Below are 12,283 nucleotides of genomic sequence, written 5' to 3'. Positions count from 1 at the left end.
AAAAGCGATAATAAAAACGTACAATAATAATACAAAAAAATCTACAAAATGACAATTTGAAATTTTGAACACTGAACTACTTGATTTCTTAGGCCTTATAAAGTTTTACGAGAATAGAGCAACAAATCTAAAGCTTTTCAATATTCCTCTTATATATACAAATAAATTGTGAGACTTCGAAGTCTATGGGATATTTTGTCTCTTACTCCGAAAAAAGTCAATGTTCCGCTATTACTTGCACTATTTCTGTAGATTCAAAAGCTTAAACGCATATTATGCCAAAAAAAAATTTAACTGAAATCTAAGTGGAAATTTTACTTCTAATTCCAAATGACATAATTTTTATAAACACTAGACTTTCGTTCGGAAAACATTGGCCTTTCCTTTGAATGTTTGTCTAGAGAATATGTGAATTCCTTCACATGTCTTTCTGTCAATGATTTCCGGAAAGATTTTTGTCCCAACTCTGACATTTTGGTCTGGGAAGATTTCATTAAATTTTACTTTTACCTTAATTCGACAAATGAAATAATTGAAACGATTTCCGTCACAACATCGGCATTTGGGTCTGGGAAAATGTATTATTTTTTTCTTTTGCCTACATTTGACAAATGGCAAGTAACCTCTAAAGTAAAACAGTTTCGAAAAAGATTATTTACAAGAGGTCACTATTCCTCTTACCCTAACAGGGATGTGACATACAATGTAAGTACTTACCAAACAGCCTCTGATAGTCAATAAGTTTATATTGCACAACATTTCTAACCTATTCTGCACTATTTGGCGTTTTTCCCCAAATTCTACCAAACCAAACCAGTACCCTCGCAGCTAAGGAAAGGATTTTAAAGAAAAAGTAAAACTAAATCCCTAACACATTTGTTCGAATACTAGTTGGCTGGCTGACCGGCTGACTTTGAACAATATTATGAAATCAAATACAATGGCAACAACAAATAACTATAGTTATTCATCATTTTTCATTTTTTTTTTCATTTTTAGCCTATGGCCATTTTATTAATTCAAGTCTTAATACTAACATAGGTTAAATGGCTTAAACCTAACTATACTATAAATAAACATGCATTTGTACAACGCCTACTTTACGTTAACAAAAAGTGTCACAACAAGTTTGTGATCACAACAAGCTACTTTATGCCTTATGGCTACAACTTAAATTATGCCCCGAAAAATAGAATAATACAAAAAAAGGGCCATGAAAATCTTATGAACTAGGTGGAAAAAATTAAAACTAAATTAAAACTAAATATTTACAATACACTTAAAACTACTTAACCTAACTTAAGAGAGCTGGGCGGTGTTGTACACCAGTCTACTCCAGTCCGAGGATAAAAATCTTCTATGGTAGAATAGAAGACCTTCATCCCCATGGAGTAAGCCCAGCTCGTTCAGCCTGTAAAGGGCGGCTGGCGGCAAATGCTTCCGAGCTCGTAGCTGGTCCGCATCTTCTAAGCACCTAAACGTTCCCTCAACGATGCTATTGTCTATGAACTGGCATTTGTCGAAAAATGCCAGTCCAGTCTTAGTCATAAAGACATCTATCCTGTCTATTTTCGCCCTATCGTAGATCGCCCTACAGGAATAGGATCTATAGGAGCCATCTGCCCTAAGGATGGGGCGCAGTCCCAGACAAGAGGAAAGTATTTTTCTTTCCCACAACCTTAGCCTTTCCATCTGATGTGACGAAATGTCAAACCAGACGGGGAAGGCGTAGGCGACGATAGGTCTGATCACCTGCCGGTAGATCAAAAGCCTAACATCGTGGGAAAGACCACCCCTCATCCTCAAGATTCGACTATATCCGAAATATAGACCCTTAGCCCTAGCCAGGACGTAGTCTATGTGCCGAATATGGTCGAACCTCTCCTGAAATATAACACCTAAATATTTCATCTTGTCTGAAACTGGAACCTGCTCAGAACCTATTCTAAGAACCGGCTGAAACCTCTTAAAATTAGGGTATACTATGCCTGGCCGACCAAGAAAGGCCGTAGCACAACATTTCCCTACATTCTATTTTAGGCGCCATGTAACGAAGTACCGATGGAGGGCATCGAGGTACTCGTTAACGCGCCTATTAACCGACCTAGCAAGCGGACCGGAAAAGGCTAAGAGGACATCATCGGCATAGGTCAGGAGAAGACCACCAGGAGGAGGAGCCGGGATGTCACAAGAAAAGATGTTGTATAACATCGGGCCAAGAAGGGAACCTTGAGGAACCCCTGCCAACACTGGGCGGCGACTAGAGAGTCGCTCACCCACCTTAATCCTGAAGAATCGATCCCTAAGAAAACTAGCGACCATTCTACAGGATTGTCTGTCAAAGCCAAACGATTGGAATTTATATAAAATCCCATCGTGCCAGACAGAGTCGAAAGCCCTGGCGATATCTAGGGAGACGGCTATAGTTCCGTACTTCCTATCAAAACCTTTCCCAACGAAGCTGCTGAAAGCCGTTAAGGCATGGGTCGTGGAGAGACCAGACCTAAAACCAAACTGACAATCCCGCAGAATTCTCCTATCTTCTACGGTTCTTCTAATCCTTGCCAGAATAAAGGATTCGAGTAACTTTCCAAACGGCGATAGGAGGGAAATAGGCCTGTAGTTACCACACTGAGAGGGATCAGAACCCCGCTTCAGGATGGGAACCATCTTGGCCTCCTTCCAAGCCGTAGGAAAGTACCCTAAATTCAGACAATGATTAAAAAGAATTGTCAAAAAGGACAGAATTACATTTCCTGCCCTTTTCAAAGCTACATCGGGAATTTGGTCCATACCGCAGGATTTACGGGCTGGTCGGCGTGAAAGCGCAAAACCAACCTTCCTGGGATAGACAAACCCGCTGTCTTCCCAAAGGGAGATGTTGTCCACAGAGGAGCCATTAGCAGTGAATGAACTGCTAAACGACACAACAGGAGAGTGGTCTTCAATCCCCTCCACCGCCAAGCTGACTTGGCGCTGGAAGGAATCGGCAACCGAAACTCCCCCATGTCGAAGCGTTCCCTGCACCTGGTCCGCCAACATCTCAGCCCTATTTTCGTCAGAGCTCACCCTGGTACCAGTGGAGTCTACGAGAGGACTGACTGAATCTCGAGAGGAGAGGCCGGCCAATCGCTTGACCTTACCATAGGTCCTGGAATTGACCGTAATTCCCTCGAGATAGTCCTTATACCGATCGTTTTCGAATCGGCGAATATTGGCTTCAATAATCTGGTCGAGGTTGCGGATGTCAGCCGTGAGGACTAGTCGTCGCTCAGGATCACCAGATCTACGCAACACTCGACAAAGCCGTCTACGCTCCCTAATAAAACTCGCGATCCTAGGGGGGAGATTGCCCAGGATAGTGCTTTTTGCCCTATATTTGGGCACTGAAGCATCTATGGCATCTCGGAAGGCGGAGCCTAAATCCTCAATGCAGCTATCAATATCCGAAATGGATACGTTGCGGTCGGCTGGCAGAGTTACCTCCTCCAAGCCGCTGCGCAAGCGCTGCCTATATCGACGGATATTCATCCGGTCGAAGTTGTGGAACGACCTGACTTCTCCATTTTGTAAGGAGCCTGACTCTATTTCTATGAGAATCGCCCTATGGTCGGATTCAAAGTAGTGGGTCGTTGAGGTCGATCTACCCGCTGCCAGTGCTGCGCCTGGCGTGTGCAGGAAGAAGTCGATATACGACCCTGCCGTTCCATTGGGCCTAGTGGGCCTATCAGATGGAATGGCTGCTACATCCGGACAATCGAGAAGGAAGGCAGAGATTGCTCTTCCCCTGGTATCGACCTCTGCACCACCCCATAAGGGATGTTTCGCGTTCAGGTCTCCACCAACTACAAGGTCGCCACTGCCGCGTAAAGCCAGTATGGGGTCCAGATCCAAAATTTGGAAGGGACCAACAGGGCGCTGGTAAACAGAAGCGAAGGCTATGGAGGACCCATCTTCCCTCCAGACCCTAGCGACACAAGATTCTATATCCCCTGAGGAAATGGGGATTTTTTCTGAGCGGAACCTATCTTTTACTAAGACTGCAGTGCCCCCTCTTGGGCCTGTCAGCCTATCCTGCCTATAGATTTTAAAACCTTGGCAGTAAAACTTTTGGCTGGGAGAGAGCCAAGTTTCTGCCAGCAGAATAATGTCCGGCTGATGCTCTAGGACAAAATTCCGCAAGAAGTGCCTCCTAGTTTTAGAAACTATGGAGCTGACGTTTAGAAAAACGCACTTCAACATACTTATTCTAAGGCTATATGGACCATTAGGGCCCACCAAGCTTCCGCGTCTCCCCTTTCTTCGCGGATACGCCTAAAACTGGGACCGAACGACCTAACCTTGGCTAATGTCGATAGGTCTCCGAACTCCTTGGGCATGCTGCTCATCAGTCCTCCAATGTCTTGGGTGGGTCCGGATGGGCGAGCGGCGGCAGCAGGAGATATGGGGGTGGTAGATGGCCGGGTGGGTTTCTGGGGCTGTCCAGATTTTCCTCCCGCAATACCAGCGTAAGTCAGCTTGGCCTTCTCATCAGCGATGCGGCCAGACCTGGCTTTTTGTTTGGACTCGGCTTCCAGCTTCCTCTGGGTCCGAGTGGCCAAAATTGCCTTCCGTTTCGGGCAGGAAGGGGAACCTGCAGAGTGGCCTTCCACTTTGCAGTTGACGCATTTGGGTACTGCGTCCGTCTCCTTGTCCTCTCCAAACGTGGGGCACAGGTGGGTCGGATGTCCTTCGCTGCACTTTTCACAGTTGGGGGGCATTCCGCAGTTGGCAGCTATATGTCCATGCCGTTGACAGTTGTAGCAACAGCTTACAGCTTTATCCTTTCGGATGACTACACTAAGACTAAAAAGCCTATTAACTTTGTACAATTTATTTATATCGGTTTTCCGATCTACTCTAACTAGCCACTTGTCTGGAGCAATGTTAACCAGACTCTGTACGAAGACTGGGAAGTCTAGCGTACCTAGCTCAGCCCTAATTTCATCGGCTGTGAATTCGCCGGAAAGCCTGTCGACCACTACAGTGTAAGGCAACCTATCTTTTGGCGTATGGGTGTGGAACTTATACGCCCTCTGTTCAAGAAGAGCCCTGACCTTATCGTATATGTTAAGGCTACTTAAACTAAGGGTTATGACACCCTTCCTCAGCATCTTTATGGTGAAGTCGCGGGGGTTGAGCGACGATGCCAGCACGGTCCTCACTTCCTTCACACCAGCCTCATAGATGGTGATTGGGGGAGTCGCCTTCTTAGTTTGGCCATCCTTCGAGGGGGCAGCCGATATAGTTATTCAAAGCACGTTCTTGACCTAATATAAGTAAAAACGCCCACAAAATTACCACAAGCTGGGCCAACAAAAAAAAAACCTAATATTATACAAAATCTTGCAACATAAAATGAAAGAAGAAAAAAATAACTAAACAAACAATCGATCGATCGAGTGACCATAGACTGGGTGAGTGGTACATGGATTTTGTTTGATTGGCTTATGTCTAGAAAGGAGTTGAAATTCTGTTGTGCGTTGAATGTTCGTTTATCCTCACAATCAATGCGGCTGGCTAACTGGCATGTTTTGAACCAAGAACTAAAAACAGAAGGGAAAAAAAACTTTGGGGGATTTGCCAATTTAGTTGTACAAAATTCATTCGAAAGTTAGGATTATGACGACGATGATGATGGAGGCTTTTGCATCCTTTTTTAAATGAATGTCAAATTTTTCTAAGGGTCAATTAATTGAGGGCAATTTTGTTAAAGGTTTCCCTGATATTTTTGAACAAAACAGACTCACAGATTGCTATTTGATTCTAAAATGAAAATCTAATTGTTTTCAAGGAATATTTTAAAGGATATGATTTTCTCTTGAACAATAAATCAAAATAAAATTTATGATAATTTTGTATTTAACACGAAAATCTGTGCTTGAATACATATATTAATAAAAATAAACTTTTTCTAAAAATATGTGAGAATACTTGAAAATAAAACTGTTTATATATAATTTCAATTTACAAATTTAAAATTATAAATTTGAATTAAAAATGAAAATGTTTAATCCTGTTCTTACAACTAATATCAAATACAAAAATAATAATTACGTTATCAAACTGCTCCTGTACTAGCTGTCTTGTAATGAAATTGTCATGATATCATAAACAGCCACATAACTCTTATTTGTGTTGTAGGTGTAAGCATTTACATTTTTGCAGTTGACAACACCTTCGTAAAAAATGTGTCATTTATTTCATAACTCTGGCAACAAGTTGATATGCCGACAAACAATTCCCAAACCTCAAATAAATGATGTTTACCGAACAGGTTTGAACACCATTTACAATAAATTTTTCATACAATTATTATTATGATGGATAAGTAATTGAAATAGAGGATATTTTTGAGGGAAACTATTCTTTAAAAATGCGGTTACATAACCCTCTTCATCACATCACTATGTATATATGTCTTAGCAGAATTTCAATAACATGTTTCCAAAAGCCCGTAGCTCCTAAATTTTTAAAATTGAAAGCAAAGACAGATTGTGAATTTTGTATAGTTGACTCTCGACATATTCAATTGCTTACAATGATATTTGCAACATCGCTTACCACCTCGTCATCTTTTAGAGCTCTGAAACATATTCGCTTCGCACGCCATCCCCACAATGTAGGGCGAATTAGCAGATTAAGTCATTAAACGCGGTTGTGGAGGGCTTTTCAATCCCTTTATTTATTCTGGCCTTGATCTCTACTACGTAGATCGACAGCACAACTTTTAGACTTTAAGACTTTTGCTTTTAACACAAATGTTGACTTCTCAGTCTATCGAAAAACAATTTTCTGTTTAACCTCCCAGTACAAAATGCATCTATTTCAGATTTAATGATGCAAAGGAGAATTTTTGCATACATTTTGAATTTATTAAACAATCCAACAAAAATGTAAAATTGGTTCCCAAAAGCCGACCTCACGATGTTTTCACCAAAAAGCAACAGTCGGATTTAAGACGTTTAAAAATTAAAAGACGATTGAAAGAATAATCGTATTCCATTGAAAATTGAAAAAATAAGAATTCCAATTCTAGCCACCTTATCCGCTTATTCAATATCTATCCTTACTCTAGGATAGTCGGGCTGCCAAAGCCCACAATTATTCGACCAGCAAGGTATATTGCTGTCTGCAATTCCGTCGATGTCTTGGAACCTTCCTTTTCGCAACAGTTCGAGATAGGGTTGATAGGGAACGCTAGTTCCCCTCACATCTGGTTCTACTTTCTTTGGCACATTGTAATTTAACAACGCAATTATTTTGCGTTTTATATTTCTCCGACTTCATGCTGCAGTTGAGGTAATATGTAAAACATCGAGTCGAAACATATTCGCACCGAAAAGCTTACTAAGGTATGCTGCTCGCAAAGATAAAATGTATACTGAGGTGGTAGCCGCTGGCCGAAAAAAGATCCCATTTGCTTAAAATCAATCAGATATTTTAAAATCTGTCTATGTGGATTTAGGCGGCATAATTGATTCGCGGCGATTCAGCTATTTTGACGTATGGCTATAGCAGTTAACAGTATTACATTTATAATAATTTTAATAAATTATTATCCCACGTTGGGCGCCACTGGTATATTTTCGATGCAAGCAGTTAAAAAAAGATCATAAAAAAATTAAGTTAACAGAATAATGATTTTAATTTAATTCGTTGGAAACGGTGTTATCAAGAAAAAATTTCGCTCTATGTTACGCACAGTTAGCATTTTTTCTTGTACGCCTGCTCTGAGACTTGGCTAACGCAATTTAGCAATAATAAGTCGAGCAGTGTCCCCACAAATGAATGCATTTTTTTGTGTACTCGTATGTGCGTTTTTCTTTCTTGTCCACAATTGCACGGCATGGCATCATTTCATTAAAACTTGACAAAAATAATATTTTCACGTATTATTCATGGGCCCCATAACGACAGGCTGGTGCGCCACTAAAAGGCAAAAACTCGAATCGTTCTTCAGCAACAGCAACAACATTAAGACGTTCAACTTCTGTGTTACCCACAACTACTTACAATTACAGGTATGATTGCCGCATGAGTTTTTCAGCTTCAGCGTTCGTTTTTTTTTTCGGATTAAACTTTTGGATCTTGCTGTTTGTTTGGCCCATGTCAACGGCAACAGCAGCGGCGATGTGGACGACTCTCTCGTAACTTTAGCTGGTGACTGACTGCGACACACGTTTTCACGACAATGATGACAACATCTACAACAATTGTTTGCTGAAATTGTTATGTTGTTGTTATTATATTACAATTTGACTGTTTGTTTGCGCATGCGTGCATGGTGTGTATATGTGTCGGTATCCTCGTCTGAGATTTTGATTTTAGACGAAATTAAGTTGTTTCCAGTTGCAATGTCCAACAACTTGCAAGTTAAGGCATTTTGGCAGCATGGCATCTTGTAAGTTATGTACCCTGAGTCTTACTGCAGACGGACAAAATGTGTGTCTGACTGTCTCCCTGTATGTCTGCCTGACGTTTGTCGTTATTGTCGCATATGTCGGCATGTTATTCTCAAGTCAGGTGATGTACTGAGTGTTGTCTGTGTGATATTTTTTGTCTTGGTTTTTTTTTTTTTTTTGGTGTATTGTTTCGGAGCCTCCGCTGAGTGTTGGGCCAGTTGATAAAGTTGTTATGTTGTTTATTGTAAATAAATTGTCTGAAGATGCTAAAGAAAAATTTGTTCAACGAATAAAGATTTTCTGGAAATTGAAATTACTAATATAAAATTAATTTAAAACCCCAAAATTCTTGAATAAAATAGCCTTTAAACTACCATATCCTTACACATATCCTTATCAGCAAATTCAAACGTACACAGACGAGAAAAACACAAAGTAAAGGGTGTGTAACAACAAACACAAAAAAACGACATCCAAAACGAAAATGTTTCAAACGACTGAACATAATCGAATTACTTACAACAGAATAATTTCTAATTGAAAAATATTGTAAGTCTAGAGAGCAGCCAATCCAGGACTAAATACCATGGCCTCTGCAGTACATGTTAGTCGGAGTATGTGAAAAGTTGTAGACAACAAATGAAATGAATGGCAAACAAAAAATATGACAACATTTCGTTTTTTGTTCGGTTTCTGTTGCTGATGGCAAAAAGAAATGGCAAAGTTTCTTCCTACTACATGACAAAAACAACAAGAGCAAGTGAGTTTCACACTACTTCGCCCACCATTTCAAATAAGGAAAATAAAAGAAAAATAAATGGAAACGAAAGCAAATCAATGGCAAACAAAAATGTTTGTAATGCCTGTGACAAGTCACAAAGCGGGGGAGAAGTCAGTTTTACTCCAACTTGTTCTTTTCGCTTCATGGGTGTTAAAGGCATATCCTTCCATGGCTTTTGTACTATTTTGTCGATTGTGTATTTTGGCTTGACGAACAAAAAGCGAGCACACCACCCGAACCCAAAAATGACATTGTTGTCATTTTGAAAATTACTTTACTTACCATTGTTGCCAACAATGTCAGCTATGTATGTACATATGTATGTATGTATTTATGTTTGGAGTGAATACCAATCCAATGAATTGAATGCTTGAATGGTTCGTTGCTGGCATAGATGATTTGCGAAGAGTGTAAACAATGTTTGAGGAAAAAAGGGAATCGAGTATGGAAGAGGAAGTGAGTGTTTTAACATACAGGGTTTTTTTAATTTAAGCAATTCCGCTATATATTGATATTAAGAAATATTTATTTAAGCGTAACGCCAATGAAATTAAGAAATCGTTTGTTTCCTTTTATTAAATTGCCAAACATTCACAAAACGAAGGGAAATTCCAACCCTTGTCCGCCAAGCCGTAAACTTTCATAAAAAAACAAGTGAAAATGGATTTATGTTGAACTGTTTGAACTTCTTATGTTCTCCACCATTAAAAAACTTCAATTATGGCCAAATTTAGGGAAAATTCAATTCGCTCCATTCTAAAATCTATAAGCGTGTAAAACGTGTTATCCTGTAATAAACACTTGAGATTCTCAAAACACCTTTACTTAGAGTCTACACTATTTAAATGATATTCCGGAGCCGGGTCCAACATTGATCATTGTGGCGAACATATGACCCATTCATATTTTAAAATATCAAATTATACCCATTTCGCTTGAAGAGTGTGACTAGGACCAAAATACGATCGGAAATGTTATACTGGGTCCCGAGTTGCGTCAATTCTTTATAACTGACAAATCCGATTATTTTTTCTGAATTTCAAGTTGTATAGGTCTATTTTTAGCAATTCTACAAAGTCACCTGTACGTTAGAAAGGTCAATTCTATTTTCTTTGCAAAACTTGCCTGGATGTTGCACGAATTGCCGCGTAGCTTAAACACGTAAAAAGTGAGTCTAAACAAAGAAAATTAATATGTTTGACCATAAGGAGGTAAATGGATTTACTTTCCCGAAAATGTTATTTTTTTAATTCCCATTAAACTAATTTCCGTGTATTTGTATGCAAAGGTGACTCGAGTTGCGTCGTTTGTTCTGTCCGTTAACGAGGCAATTCGATGCCCTAGTGTATAAAGATTTTTGACTCAAAAACTTTCAAAAAAAATTCCGTCGAAAAAAACTGCTTAAATGAAACTCGTCATATAAGGGCTATACGAAGACGTGGTCCTGCATAAGTATTTTTGTCATAGGCTGTAGTAATGGTTCCGAACTTAAAATACGACATTTGAAACAATTCTGGTGAGTAATGTCGCAAAAATCATGAAAACACCGAAAATACTGGGGGTACCGTTATATGAGCGCGATACTAAAACGTGGACCTATGTAGACAATTCTCTTCTAGGGAGTAAAGTACTTAGAAGGAACCTCTTGTGTGAATTTTGATACATTTCCACTGAAAATTTTGTCTGAAATCTTCAAAATACCGAATATTACGAGGTGCCGTTATATGGTGGATATACGATATCGTGGGCCTATATAGACAATTCTCTTTCAGGGTGTAAATTACTCACAAAGAACTCCTTATATAGAATTTCAGACAATTCCATTGAAAAATGTGGCTAAAATCATCAAAATACCGATTATCGGGGGGTACCCTTATATGGGGGCTATACGATGTCGTGGGCCGATATAGCCCCTCTTCGAACTTGACCTGCCTGCAGACAAAAGACAGATCTGAACAAAATTTTAGCTTCATATCTTAATTCGTTTTGACTCTAGCGTGATTACAACAAACGAACAGACAGACGGACGTACAAGGCTAAATCGTCTTTGAATTTTACACTGATCACTTTCAGGGGTCTAAAATTATTATTTCGATGAGTTACAACCGGAATACTATGTATGGCAGAGGATATCAAAATATACAATAGAAAAATGTAACCGTCCAACTAAACCCTTTCAAATTAATCGGTTTGAATTTGAAGACTAAGGAATCATTGAAAAATCGTAAAGGATTTGTGTCCAAATCCAATCGTATTGCTTAAATACGAAAATGTCCATTTAGAAATCAAGAATTTCCATTGGAAATTTGAGTTCTCAGTAGATTAAATCCCTTTCCAACAAATGGTGCCCAATGTAGGTCAATAATTTGCTGTAGCATGACTGATATTTGTCATTTTCTGGGTTAGAACTTAGATATAGCCATAGCATTCTGAAAACAATTATTACCGATATTTTGACTTAAGGACTTAACACTTTGCTGGTATATTTTGATCTTATAAGTTTCAAGCTTATAGACAATGGCATTGGGTTGATATATTCCCAGATTTTAGGTTTTTTGAAGCAAGGAACTTATTGAAAATTTTTATTTTTTTATATATATATATACTTTTTTTCTTTTTTTGTATAATATTTTTTCGTAAAAAATCATAACATAAAAAAATCTTAAGCTTAAATTGATCGAATCGAGTAATATTTAAGGATTTTCTGACACTCCAAGATATAACGGCTCGACTTCTAGTCGCAGAATGTAAAAAATGACTACATGCTTTACTTTTGTTTGTTAACTGTTTGATGTAATCTTTCTCTGAGAGTCAGGTTAAAAAACGGACAAAATTAAAAACTTAAAGTAATATAAGTTTTTAATTTTGTTAATAAATTATTTCAAAAATATTAATTACACATTTTTTCTTCTTTGCAGGTGTGTGCTTTATTAATTCTTTAAATTCTTTGGTAAAGAATTTTTTTAATTTTTTTTAACTTGCATTTGAAAAAATACCAATGCGAACAGAAATTGTGTATTAACAGCAGGTAACCAAAACAAATCATATAAAAGAACAA

The 12,283-nt window shown here is 38.8% G+C and overlaps 1 protein-coding gene across 7 annotated transcripts in view; it reads left to right on the top strand.

The window, feature by feature from the left end:
* The window catches only part of LOC101901148 (homeotic protein antennapedia), a 281,076-nt gene that overhangs the window by 178,532 nt on the left and 90,261 nt on the right, over positions 1 to 12,283 (top strand). Inside the window, exon 1 of one of the 7 annotated variants that reach the window (XM_059126637.1) lies at positions 12,222 to 12,253. The exons of the other annotated variants lie outside the window; for them this stretch is intronic. The gene's annotated coding sequence lies outside the window, so the exon portion shown is untranslated. Of the gene's footprint in view, positions 1 to 12,221; positions 12,254 to 12,283 lie in introns of those variants that run through there. 7 annotated transcript variants of the gene reach the window in all.

This window comes from Musca domestica, unplaced genomic scaffold (genome assembly GCF_030504385.1).
Source record: "Musca domestica strain aabys unplaced genomic scaffold, Musca_domestica.polishedcontigs.V.1.1 4, whole genome shotgun sequence".
Taxonomy (NCBI): Eukaryota; Metazoa; Arthropoda; class Insecta; order Diptera; family Muscidae; genus Musca; species Musca domestica.
This window is presented reverse-complemented; position numbering and strand designations above follow the sequence as displayed.